The sequence below is a fragment of the Lathyrus oleraceus genome, chromosome 3 (genome assembly GCF_024323335.1).
Source record: "Lathyrus oleraceus cultivar Zhongwan6 chromosome 3, CAAS_Psat_ZW6_1.0, whole genome shotgun sequence".
Classification (NCBI taxonomy): domain Eukaryota; kingdom Viridiplantae; phylum Streptophyta; class Magnoliopsida; order Fabales; family Fabaceae; genus Lathyrus; species Lathyrus oleraceus.
In genome coordinates this window covers 357,568,192-357,580,821 of record NC_066581.1, presented here as the reverse complement: position 1 = coordinate 357,580,821, position 12,630 = coordinate 357,568,192, and positions in this window count along the sequence as shown.

The window sequence follows — 12,630 nt, the reverse complement described above, 5'->3', positions numbered from 1 at the left end:
CGAACGAACCCTCGTGCACTTCTTGCATCAACATGTCTGCTTCGTGTCTATCCACGCATCTGAGCAGAACCATGTCAAAATTCCTCTTATACAGCACATCGTCCTGATTCAAATGAAAGCTTCCGGCTAGCCTTCTCAGGGTTTTCTTGTCATTCTTTGATGCTCCTTCAGGATACTCCTGGCTCTTGAGGAAGTTCTTGATATCAAAGTACCACGGCTTCTCATCAACAACAGACTCGACTGCAAACACATACGCAGGCCTCTCGAGTCGATTCACAGCAACATGTGGCACATGATTCCACCAATGGACTTTGATCATAGAAGACAAAGTAGCCAAAGCATCATCCATCTGATTCTCATCTCGGGGCACATGATACAGCTTCACCTTCTTGAAGAAAGTCAGGATCCTTCTAGTGTAATCTCTGTAAGGAATCAAATGCGGCTGGTGAGTATTCCAATCTCCATTGACTTGGTTAATCACTAGAGCGGAATCTCCATAAATGTCCAGAGTTTTGATCCTCAGATCGATGGCTTCTTCAATACCCATGATACAAGCCTCATACTCAGCCTCGTTGTTGGTTACGTCAAAAGTCAATCTGGCAGAAAAAGGTATATGAGCACCTTTAGGATTGATAAGCACTGCCCCAACACCGTTGCCATTCACATTCACAGCCCCATCAAACATCAACGTCCACTTGTCATCAGGATCCGGTCCTTCCTCGACAAGAGGCTCTTCACAATCTTTCATCTTAAGATACATGATGTCTTCATCAGCGAATTCAAACATCATCGGCTGATAATCATCGATTGGTTGCTCGGCAAGGTAGTCTGACTAAATACTACCTTTGATGGCCTTCTGCGACGTGTACTGGATATCATATTCTGTTAAAATCATCTGCCAACGAGCAACACGTCCGGTGAGAGCCGGCTTCTCAAAGATGTATTTCACTGGATCCATCTTAGAAATCAATAAGGTAGTATGGTTCAACATATACTGTCTTAGTCGGCGAGCAGCCCAGGCCAAAGCACAACAAGTTTTCTCGAGCTGCGAATATTTGATTTCACAGTCGATAAACTTTTTGCTAAGGTAGTTTATGGCATGCTCTTTTCGACCAGACTCGTCATGCTGTCCCAATACACACCCCATCGAGTTCTCAGTCACTGACAGGTACATTATCAGAGGCCTCCCAGGAACTGGAGGTACAAGGATTGGAGGTTTCTGCAAATACTCTTTTATCTTGTCAAAAGCTTTCTGACAGTCATCATTCCACCTGATTACTTGATTCTTCCTTAGCAATTTGAATATCGGTTCACACGTGGCAGTTAGGTGAGACACAAATCGTGCAATGTAGTTCAATCTCCCTAAAAACCCACGAACTTGCTTTTCAGTTTTTGGCTCAGGCATTTCTTGTATATTCACTTTCGCTGGATCAACCTCAATCCCTTTCTCACTGACAATGAAACCCAACAACTTACCGGATCTCACCCCAAACGTACACTTGTTTGGATTCAGCCTCAGTTTAAACTTTTTCAGCCTTTCAAACAACTTCTGCAAATTTACCAGGTGCTCCTCTTCTGTATGCGACTTCGCAATCATATCATCCCCGTACACTTCAATCTCTTTATGCATCATGTCATGAAAGAGAGTCGTCATAGCCCTCTGATAGGTAGCACCGACATTCTTCAGCCCAAATGGCATCACTTTATAGCAGAACGTGCCCCAAGGTGTAATGAATGTCGTCTTTTCCATGTCTTCTGGCGCCATCTTGATCTGATTATAGCCAGAGAATCCATCCATGAAAGAGAAAACCGAGGATTGAGCCGTATTATCAACCAATGCATCAATGTGAGGTAAAGGGAAGTCATCTTTTGGACTGGCTCTATTTAAATCCCTGTAATCGACACACATCCTGACTTTGCCATCCTTCTTCGGCACGGGAACGATGTTGGCCACCCACGGGGGATAATTGGTCACTGCCAGAAAACCCGCATCCAACTGCTTCTGAACCTCTTCCTTGATCTTGACAGCCATATCAGGACTAGTTCTGCGAAGCTTCTGCTTGACTGAAGGACAATCTTCTCTAAGAGGTAGTCTATGCACCACAATATCTGTATCCAACCCCGGCATATCTTGATACGACCAGGCGAATATCTCCACATATTCTCTCAGCATCTCAATCAGCCCTCTCTTGACATCTTCCTTCAAAGCAGCCCCAATCTTGATCTCTCTTCTGGCGTCCTCAGTACCAAGGTTAATAATCTCCAACTCCTCCTGGTGAGGTTGGATTACCCTTTCCTCCTGCTTCAGTAATCTGACCAGTTCTTTAGGGAGTTCACAGTCTTCCTCACTCTCCTCTTCAGCTTCGTAGATGGGATTATTGAAATCATACTGAGCCATAACAGAACTGTTTATAGTGGAGTCCGTAAGATCGATTCTTCATGTTTAATGCTTTATTTTAGAAAAAGAGTTCAAGAAAGTCACAAAAACAAAAAAACATTGCCATTTTTATTGTTTTGAAAAATGAAAAACAAAAACAGAAAGACAATGAGCACAAATTTGTTTGCAAAACGTCCTTTATTAATGATAACCATTGAAAAACATGATGAGGCCCTACAATGAACCACTACGCCTTGGGCAGAACGTAGGGTTTTGTGCAAAATGAAAAACAAAAGAAAATTACTCTATTTGAAGAGTAACTTGGACCACTTCTTCAGCCGTCCAATTGTTGATTGACTCCCCTGGAGCACACGGGCGCACCCAGTTGTCCAGATCACAATCACTGTCCCCGTCTTCACTACTGGTTGCAAAGACGTCACCGTGATTCATCAGCCCAGCGCTGGTAAAGGTACTCGGCCCTTTCTGATCTTGAACACTCTACTCCGCCTGCAGAGGTTGATAGCCAATACCGAATTTGTCTTCTTTAATGGGCAGGTCAACCATCTTGCCCCAGCCTTCTGTCTTGCCTGAGTTGACAACCTCCATAGCCTGCTTGTAGGATGCAATTGAGGCACCTGGCTTCTTCTGCTAAGCAAAAGCCACCTTCTCAATAGCAACGGTCTCAAATGCTTGGCACAGAGTTTCATGGATCTCGCCATCCACCTCCACATACTTGGAAGAGGATAAATGACTCACCAGAATGTCCTCCTCGCCGCACACAGTTACAATCTGACCATTCCATACATACTTCAGCTTCTGATGGAGAGTTGACGAAACTGCCCCAGCCCCATGTATCCAGGGACGCCTCAATAGACAACTATATGCTGGTTGAATATCCATCACATAGAAGATAATATCAAATACCTCCGGCCCAATCTTCACCGGCAAAGTGACTTCACCAAAAACAGACCGTTTGGATCCATCAAAAGCACGAACAATGAGATCGCTTGGAGTGAGGATAACCCCTTCAACATCAATCTTGCTCAAAGTCTTCTTGGGCAACACATTCAACGAGGAGCCAGTATCCACCAATACATGTGATAATACTGCACCTTTGCACTCCATGGTGATAAGCAGGGCTTTGTTATGGTTACGACCTTCAGGTGTCAGATCCAAGTCTGTGAACCCCAAACCGTGCCTTGTGCTGACATTAGCAATAACACCTTCCAACTAGTTGACAGAGATCTCCTGAGGCACATAAGCCAAATTCAACATTTTCAGCAGGGCATTACGGTGTGCCTCAGAGCACAATAGCAATGAGAGGATAGAAATCTTGGACGGAGTTTGATTCAACTGATCTACAATCTTGTAGTCACTCTTCTTAATAATCTTCATAAACTCCTCCACGTCTTTCTCAAATGACCCCTCAGGTGCCTCCTTCTGTACAGGTTCTTCCTCAACCACAGCTTATTTACCCTTCGCTTTGGCAAGAGCCTCAGCATTGCTGTCTCTCAAAGGCTGCGGTGCAAATAGACGACCGCTTCTTGTAAAACCTCCAGGTCCCCCCACATTGTCCACAACAGGACCAACAGTTACTGGAGCTTTGATTGGCACACCAATGGTTACTGGGGCCTGATTAACTGGTCTGATTTGACTTTCTGCCCTTCTGTTACTTCGATAACCATTATCATACTTCCACGGAACCGCCCTACTATTCTCAATAGCCCTTCTATTAGAAGCAACGATAGTAGTAGGAGCACTGACAGTTACTGGAGCAGATATAGTAATAGGAGTACTAGCGGTTGTGGGTGCATTGACAGTTCTCTGGCCACGTCGAGAACCCTCAGACGGTTTGAAATAAATGGTGACAGTTGACACCACCCCACGTTCTTTCACAGCCCTTGCAAACTGCAAACAACCCTCATCAATCAAACCCTGGATACCATTCTTCAACTGCATACAACCATTCTCTGAATCAGCACAGTCTAAACAGCCCTTATCACAGCTCGGGAACACTCCCCCATTCAACAGTCGCTCTTTTACAGCAAACAGCGAGGTCTGAACCTCATCAACACTGACTATCAGATCCACAGCTTCTCCACCTTCCACATTATTCAACCTGGGCCCACCATGCTGGGGCATAGGGTTGTTCACAACATTCGGAGCAGGAGCAAAATTGATTGTTTTGGCGTCAATCAAGTCCTGGACCTTATGATGAAAAGCCCGACAATTCTCAATATGGTGCCCCGGTGCACCTGAATGGAAGTCACAACGAACGTTGGCATCATACCCAGCTGGTATCTTTGTCAACGGAGCCATTGTACGCAACTCAACAAACCCCAATCTGAGCAATTCGGGCAGCAACTCAGCATATGTCATAGGTAACGGGTCGAAACGACGATCTGACATTCTCTGTCTCGGCTGAAACGGACGTTGCTGTTGTTGTTGTTGTTGTGGCGGTGGTCCTCTTTGTTGTTGCTGTTGTCGTGGTTGAGGTGCTGGAATGGTTACAGTAGCAACCTGGCGATATTGTCCTCTGTTCATATTTCTTCGACTGTGCACGACATTAGTCTCACCCTCCCTCCTTCGGGGTACCCCAGAAAATGGTTTCTTTGAAGACGAAGAACCAGCATCCTGAATCTTTCCTGCTTTAATAAGGCTCTCTGTCCTCTCCCCACAAATCACCACATCAGAGAAACTACCGAACGGGCAGCTTCCCATCCGGTCCATAAACACTCCTTGTAAGGTCCCGATGAACATATCGGTCAACTCTCTCTCCAGCATCGGAGGTTGCACCCTTGCAGCTAATTCCCGCCATCTCTGGGCGTACTCCTTGAAACTCTCGCCTGATTTCTGACACAAGCTCTGTAACTGTGTTTGGCTCGGAGCCATGTCCATATTGTGCTTGTATTGCCTCAAAAAGGCTTCACCCAAATCTCTCCAATTTCTGATGGACTCTCTTTTCAACTCCATGTACCAGTCCAAGGAAGCTCCAAACAAGCTATCTTGGAAAAAGTACATCCACATCTTCTCATCGTCAGTATATGCGGAGATTTTTCTGTAGTAAGCTTGCACATGGGTGCAAGGACAAGAAGTACCATTGTATTTGTCAAAAGAAGGCGCTTTGAACTTGTAAGGAATTCTCAGCCCTTCAACCAAACCCATATTCGTCACGTCAAACCCCAAAGAGTTCTGACACTCCATGGCTCTGATCTTCTCAGCTAAAGCATCAACTTTTCTGTCCCTCTCTTCAATCCTTACCACATCGTCTTCATCACTGAGCAGGGTGAACATATCTTCCTGCCTGTCGACCAGCGGAGCAGGATGGCGAACCGGAGCACGGGTTGCTCTAACATTAACAGTCTCTGCAGCAAGAGGTTGTCCATTAATTCTTATACCCCTCAACTCATCACCCATAGCATAGTCATTGACGGGACTAGTAGCAGCAGCAGCATTATCATTAACAGGGACACCCACTGGTGAAGCACGGCTAGCAGGTGGAACCACAGCTTCCTGTCTCTGGGCTAAGGCACGCAGTTCCTCTTGCCCTTGAACGACCCCTTGCATCATGGTCATGAATTGGGCCATGTTAGCCCTCATCTCTACTAACTCAGCTTGAACTTGGTCCATATTCCTCTGTTGATTCAGTCTGGTAGCGTAGCGGTGCGGACGTTGATCAGCAATCCTGCCTAAGACAGGAACCAGAGTGAGAAGTCTCATTCAAGAACACCTGTAATGCAAGATGATATGTGTATGATGCGTATGATGCGTATGCTGTTTATCATGAATGATCCTGAAAAGGATATACATATGCGGGTTAACTTCTTTTTTTCATTATTTTTTTTTGAAAATAAACATGTTATGATGCAAATGATGAAGCCATGGCAGGTTGGCTGAGTATCACACGGCACAGGATCAAAACTTCGACATGAACTCGGCACCGGAAACCACAGGTCCAAATCATCTGGAACCTAAAGTCATCTGGAACCCATACTGTAGAACCAAGTCACCATCTGAGCCAATACCCTCAAATTCAGCCCAGGGATCCGAAATAAACGAAACCCTCTGATCAATACCAAGGTCAAACCTCCGGTGTCCCGAAATAAATACCCATAAATCCATCTGAACCAAAGTCACCATCACAGAATCACTGACGGAACCGGCATCTGTAAGGATCAAACCCTCCCCTCACAGGTGAACTCTAACAAGGTCATCCTAAGGCGGATAATGGTCTCGACAATCGGGCAAAGATACTCAACGGGTTTGCCCTTTCGGGTGTTCCGTTGCAGCTCTCTTGAGATCATCTAAACCAAAGATCCGGGAAAGAACGGTCACCGAAGTCACCAGCTCAGATGAGGTAACTCAACCAGAGTGGATACTCCACAAAGGAAGAGCTCCCTCAAAAGAACCTCGTCCGGCTTGTGGTGTGCCACGTCGCCCAAAACATGAAAGGCAACATGAGACCACACTAATCCTAGGTGTATACTCGGGCCTGGGTTTTAGCCCCACTCAAAACACCCACCCCAAATCAGAGGAACCAACCTGTACAGAATCCAGCATAATGATAACATGATGCATGCAAACATTTATGCAAATATATACACAACATAATAATCATAAATGCAATAAATAGAGCAGCACAAGCAACCTAAACTATCCTAGAGAGCGCTAGGAGTGACTCGCTTAGGGAAGATGGACCAGCAAGAGGTCAACTTCTCTTGTCCCCGGCAGAGTCGCCAGCTGTCGCATTACGCGAAAAACCGGCGGGAAAAAGAAACAACAGAGCCTCCACCGTGCGTTATTTATCCCAAAGGCGGGAAAGGAAACGCTCGAAGTAAACCTGGAAAGGAATGGTCTCGCGACCAGAGAAAGATGGGATCGGGAGTCGGTTATGCGAAGGGAAGGTATTAGCACCCCTACGCATCCGTCGTACTCGACGGGATCCACGCTCAGAAAGAATAGAAGAAAGGTTGCTAAAGAAACTTCTCAAAACTGCACAAGAAGGAATAAAACACAGATGAAAGACGGAAGAAGGACTCGGCAGGATGTCGCATCCTGGGCCTACGTAGTTTGTCAGAGACAAACATCAGAGTTAACGTAGTTCGGGGGATAGGGGAAACGTGCTCGATAGGATGTCGCATCCTATGCATACGTATCTTCTCTAACCAGAGAAAGAATCAGAGCACTCGTAGCTCGACTAACGCACGCCGGACAAAACACTAACAGGAAACCGACTGCCAATCGCTGGACTTACGTCAGACTCCACACAAACAAGGCACAGGAAACCGACTGCCAATCACTGGGCTTATGTCAGACTCCAACAAACAAACAAGACACAGGAAACCGACTGCCAATCGCTGGACTTATGTCAGACTCCAACAAACAAACAAGACACAAGAAACCGAATGCCAATCGCTGGACTTATGTCAGACTCCAAGAAGAGAAACGCAAACAGAAGGGTCTTGATTGCAACTAGGGCAAGAGAAAGGGAAAGTCTCAATCGCAACGAGGGCGAGAGAAAAGAATTAGTGTTAGTTGTTAGTCAAACTCGACAAGACATCGCATCTCATGCCTACGTATCTCATCTAGACATGAGAATCAGAGTTGCCGTAGTTCGGCTAAACTATTCCTGTTGGTTTGTGTTTTTTAAGTGGACAACGTCACTATGCAATCTACCGGATGCTTGACCTTTGGAGACTTACTCACCTGTAGTAGAAGGAGTTAACGTGTCCTTAAGAGGGGATAATGTTTGTTTGTGTTTTAGGAAAGCTCACGCAAGAAAGGAAGTCCTATATGAAGGAACCATGCTACCATAATTGACATGCAAACGAGACTACGCGGAGTCTAGCAAACCTAGGGGATACAATCACACCACACAAATACATACAGCATGAAGTAAACACACCAACAAGGGGCTCAAACATCAAGGTTGGGCTTTAGTCAAGGGGTCAAATCAACCTCGACAAACAAGCCAACTGGAATGGGGTGTTTTGAGCTCTTAACCCTAACATTGAGAGTTAGGGTGAAGCAGATGAAATGGGAAGTGAGGGTAAGACCTCACAGCTCTTATCCCTGGCCTAGGAGAGCTTGAATCAAATAGAAAGTGTGGGAGTTCAGAATGAAGGAACTCTTCTCCATAAATGACTGACTCTATGGACAAGATTTTGGGTTCTTACTCACAATGCATCAACACATGGTGTGAGCAAAGTGAGTGACACAACTGAATAGCAAGGGATGGATTGCACATCCCTTTTATCTGCCAATTGCCTCTTAAGAGGACTTTACCTGCTTGGCACAAAATTAAACAAACACAAGCATTGCCTCTTAAGGAGGGCTTCAGACAGGTGCCTACCAATAACAGTAGGTCTTCCAGACTACATGAAGATTAGGGAATTATACCTCAGTGGTATGCCAAGCACAAGCAAGCAAAGCAAAGTTCAAATGAACTTAAAGCAACTTAGGTACCTGTGGAAACAGCTAAACCAATCAGTACAATACTCAGAAAATAGTCAACAACAGTCAATATCAGACAGACAACCCAATAGGCAACACATGAGCCACAAGCACAAGTGAATGGTTTTCAAAGCCTACAAAACAGCAAATGTTAGCCAATAACATCAAATGATCAAGCTCAAATGTAGGAGCAACATCAATCATGGAGATTCACACTTGAACCTGAAACTCACAACTCAAATGTAAGTAACAAACCACTAGGTCAAAGCCTAGGGTCAAAAGGGGATCAAAAAGCCAAAACAGAACTTCAAACTCAAAATGAATCATATTTAACCAATCAAGAACAAGTCCTAAAAAGGACCAAACCATAATCAATAAGCAAGTCCATTTGGTAGGCAAGAGAATTCAATGACCAATTCAAGGCATGCATTTGAACATTATGAGTGAAAATTCCCAATCAAAACAGAAATGATTCAAATAATTCTGGAAAAATTCATGAACATTCAACACATCTAACATGATCATCACATAAAACATCAGAAGTATTAGAAGTCATTTGGCATGGAAATCAAATTGCACAAGTTGAACAACCAAAGGTGTGACACAAATTGTCACACCTTGAAAACACAAGCATAAAACATAATTGGTACATGAGAAACATACCAGACCAAGCCTAAAACATCCATCAATGTGTCTAGAATCAGCATGTAAAATTTCAAGTCCATTGAATTAAAAACAAGCATTTCATGATAGAAAGAGTAAGGCAAGGTCACAAATGCACATGTGTTCAATCAAGCTAGAGCCAATAGAATTCCAGCCATGCACAACTTTTGAAATCATGATCATTAAAAACTAGACATCTCAAGGATCATTTTGCAAAAAATTGGAGATGAATTGATGCATTTTTCAATTTATTATGATTTTTACAAGTTGGAGAAAAAATGAAAAAATCAAATGAAGCATGGCATGGAAAAGTGGAGGGAAAACATGAAAAATGGAATGAAGATTTGAATATTTGCGCTCGGCAGGAATCGAACTATGGCAAAATTCAAATGAAATGCGCGCTAACACATGAAACTACGCCGTTTCTATAAAACCCTAAGCCTGCGCAAATTTGGACGGTTCAAACCGACGCTATTTGCAAAGAACCGACGCAATTTTTCCAGAATTCGTCGTTATGCATGCATCTTCATCTTCTTCATGATGAAGATGATGAATGTTCATCCTCAAATTTCCAGAAATTCCAGAAACGTCCAGAAATCCACAAAAAGCATATCATTCAAATCCTTATTACATGTACATCATAGATCAACTAACAATTCATTCTAAAACATCATAACAAGTTCAAATCATGCATGAAGATTTTTGGATCTCAAACTTCAAACGCACATAACTCAATGAATACTACACCATTTTTCACGAATTTTAGCTCAGAATTCTCAGGAAACAAAGAGCTACACAAATATGTTCATGGATTTGAGAATTATGAAGGTCGAAAATCCTACCTCTTGAAGAACAGGTTCTTGTTTTGCACGTTCCAAGGCTTGTAATGGTCCAAAGCTGTTCCAGAATGCTTGTGGAGATGATTGATGAAGAATTGGAAGCTTGAACACGTGTAGATCTAGCTTAATTTGAAACCTCCATTGACACCTTCAAGCTTCAAGTATGGTTGAATCTGGCACGAATTCTTCAGAATGCATGTTCAATCTCACTCAAAACCACTCCATGATCATGAATTCACAAAGAGAAATGAGGTTTATGTGAAGAATTTTGAAGTTCTTTGTGAGAGAAAAATTTAAGCAAAATTCTAAATCTAAATCTGAAAGTGTGTATTGTGTTCAATTCAGTTGTGATTAAGCTTATATATGCCTTGCTAATCATTCTGAAATTAACACTAAGCCATGTTTAATTGGGATTAAGGGAGTATAAGGTGCATGCAAAAATTTGCATTTTCACCTCATGCATGAGATGTACACGTGAACAGTACACACCAAGGCCCAAATCCACTCAAAATTACATTTCAAACCCAATGGCAATGGTAGAAAGTCCATACGATGCACCATTTTTAAATTTCCAATTTTTCCTCCAAAATTGACTTGGATATGCAAATTCTCATGTGATAACATCTCATGCAATGTGACGGTTGATTTGGAAACCTCATGACATGAGAAACATTTTTCAAAAAGAACCACCAAATTTGGAGTTTTGGTTCAAAAGATATGGCCATTTGAAGTTTCAAGCACACTTTGCAATGATTTGATCATAACTCTTTAACCATTCATTAAAAATTCATGATCTTGGAATTTTTGGAAATGGGAGAGAAAGATCTTCAACTTTAATGTTGGACAAAATTCCATTTGAAGATTCTTTGATGCTGGAAAGTTGAGTTGAAGTTGGTCCAAAACTTGCCATTTTTGGAAACTTTCAAATTACAGGTCACTTTCCATTTTTGGAAACTTTTGATCTGGCTTCAAAATCTTCAAGGTAGATGTTTGACATGTTGAATAACCTTCTTTGGGACATGAATGAAGTGTCTCAATCCATTTCTCCATCTCCTAGCCCTCAGTTGACTTGCAGTTGACTTTTATGGGCCTCAGATGACTTGGTCATGCACAGTGGACTTTGAGCCTTCAACACTTGGCCAACTTGCATCAAAATGAACCTTGGGGTTGTGTAAGCTCATTGGAACAACCATAGGGCCTTCATCTCATGGAAAAACCCTTGCTCTCTTGCACAAATGGATTCTCCTGATCAGTTTTGACTGATGAAATGCAATGTGATATGCTATGTTAATGACCTAAAAATGAAATGAATGTACAAATGGGAGGTGCAAATTTGAGGTGCTACACCAATGACACTTGCTGGGGATAACAAAGGTAAGTCATGAACAATCTTCAGTCTGAGTACTGGAAACAACTTTTGTCTTATCACTTGGGATACCGAGAATGTTTTATGCTTACATGCGTATGTTTGAATTTTTCAATGGCGTAATGCTCCATGAAAATGGAAATGCTACACGATTTGGGAGGATGCAATGCAATATGATTCTACATGCAGGGATGCGAAATGCTGGGTAGAATGCCAAGCTGAGGCAAGGGGATCTGCTGGGGAAATGATCACCATCTTCTGGACCCTGGCAAGGCTGCTATAGATGCACAACACAAAGAATTATGTGGGGAAATGACCCGCCACACGGTGTTCTAGCAATGACGAAATACCGAAATTCTGACTGGGGAGAGAACGACACTGAAAACCTGTTGTTGGGGAAAGCGATAGTGGTTATGGCAACCACGATCTGTGAGAGATGACTCAGCAGGGGAAGCAAACACCGATACAGTACCGAGGTTCTGCTTCAAGGAAAGAAACCATGGATTTGGCATTGGGATTATCGATTTGGCTTCGAACTCTGAGGAGCAACCGCTTCTGCTGGGAAGATACAGTCTGGCACTGTCAACTCCGCTGGGGGTATATAGTCTGACACAGTCAACTCTACTGGGGAGTGTATAATCTGAAACCACCGCTTGGGGGGAGGTACAGTGGTGAGAACCTGCTGGGGATTGAAGAATCCAATGCTCTGATCAGCTCTGCAGGGATAAGATACCGAATTCGTCTGTTAGGGGAAAACATTCATGATCATCTGCAGGGGATTTTAAGGAAATGCCCCGAGGGTACCTGTTCTGAATAGACGATCCAAAGCACTTAAAATTTACAGCAATTTTAAATGTTTATTAAGCATGTACCTGTAAAGCTCTTATGTGTCATGATGCAATGTTTATCAAAAAATTCGGACGTCATTTTTG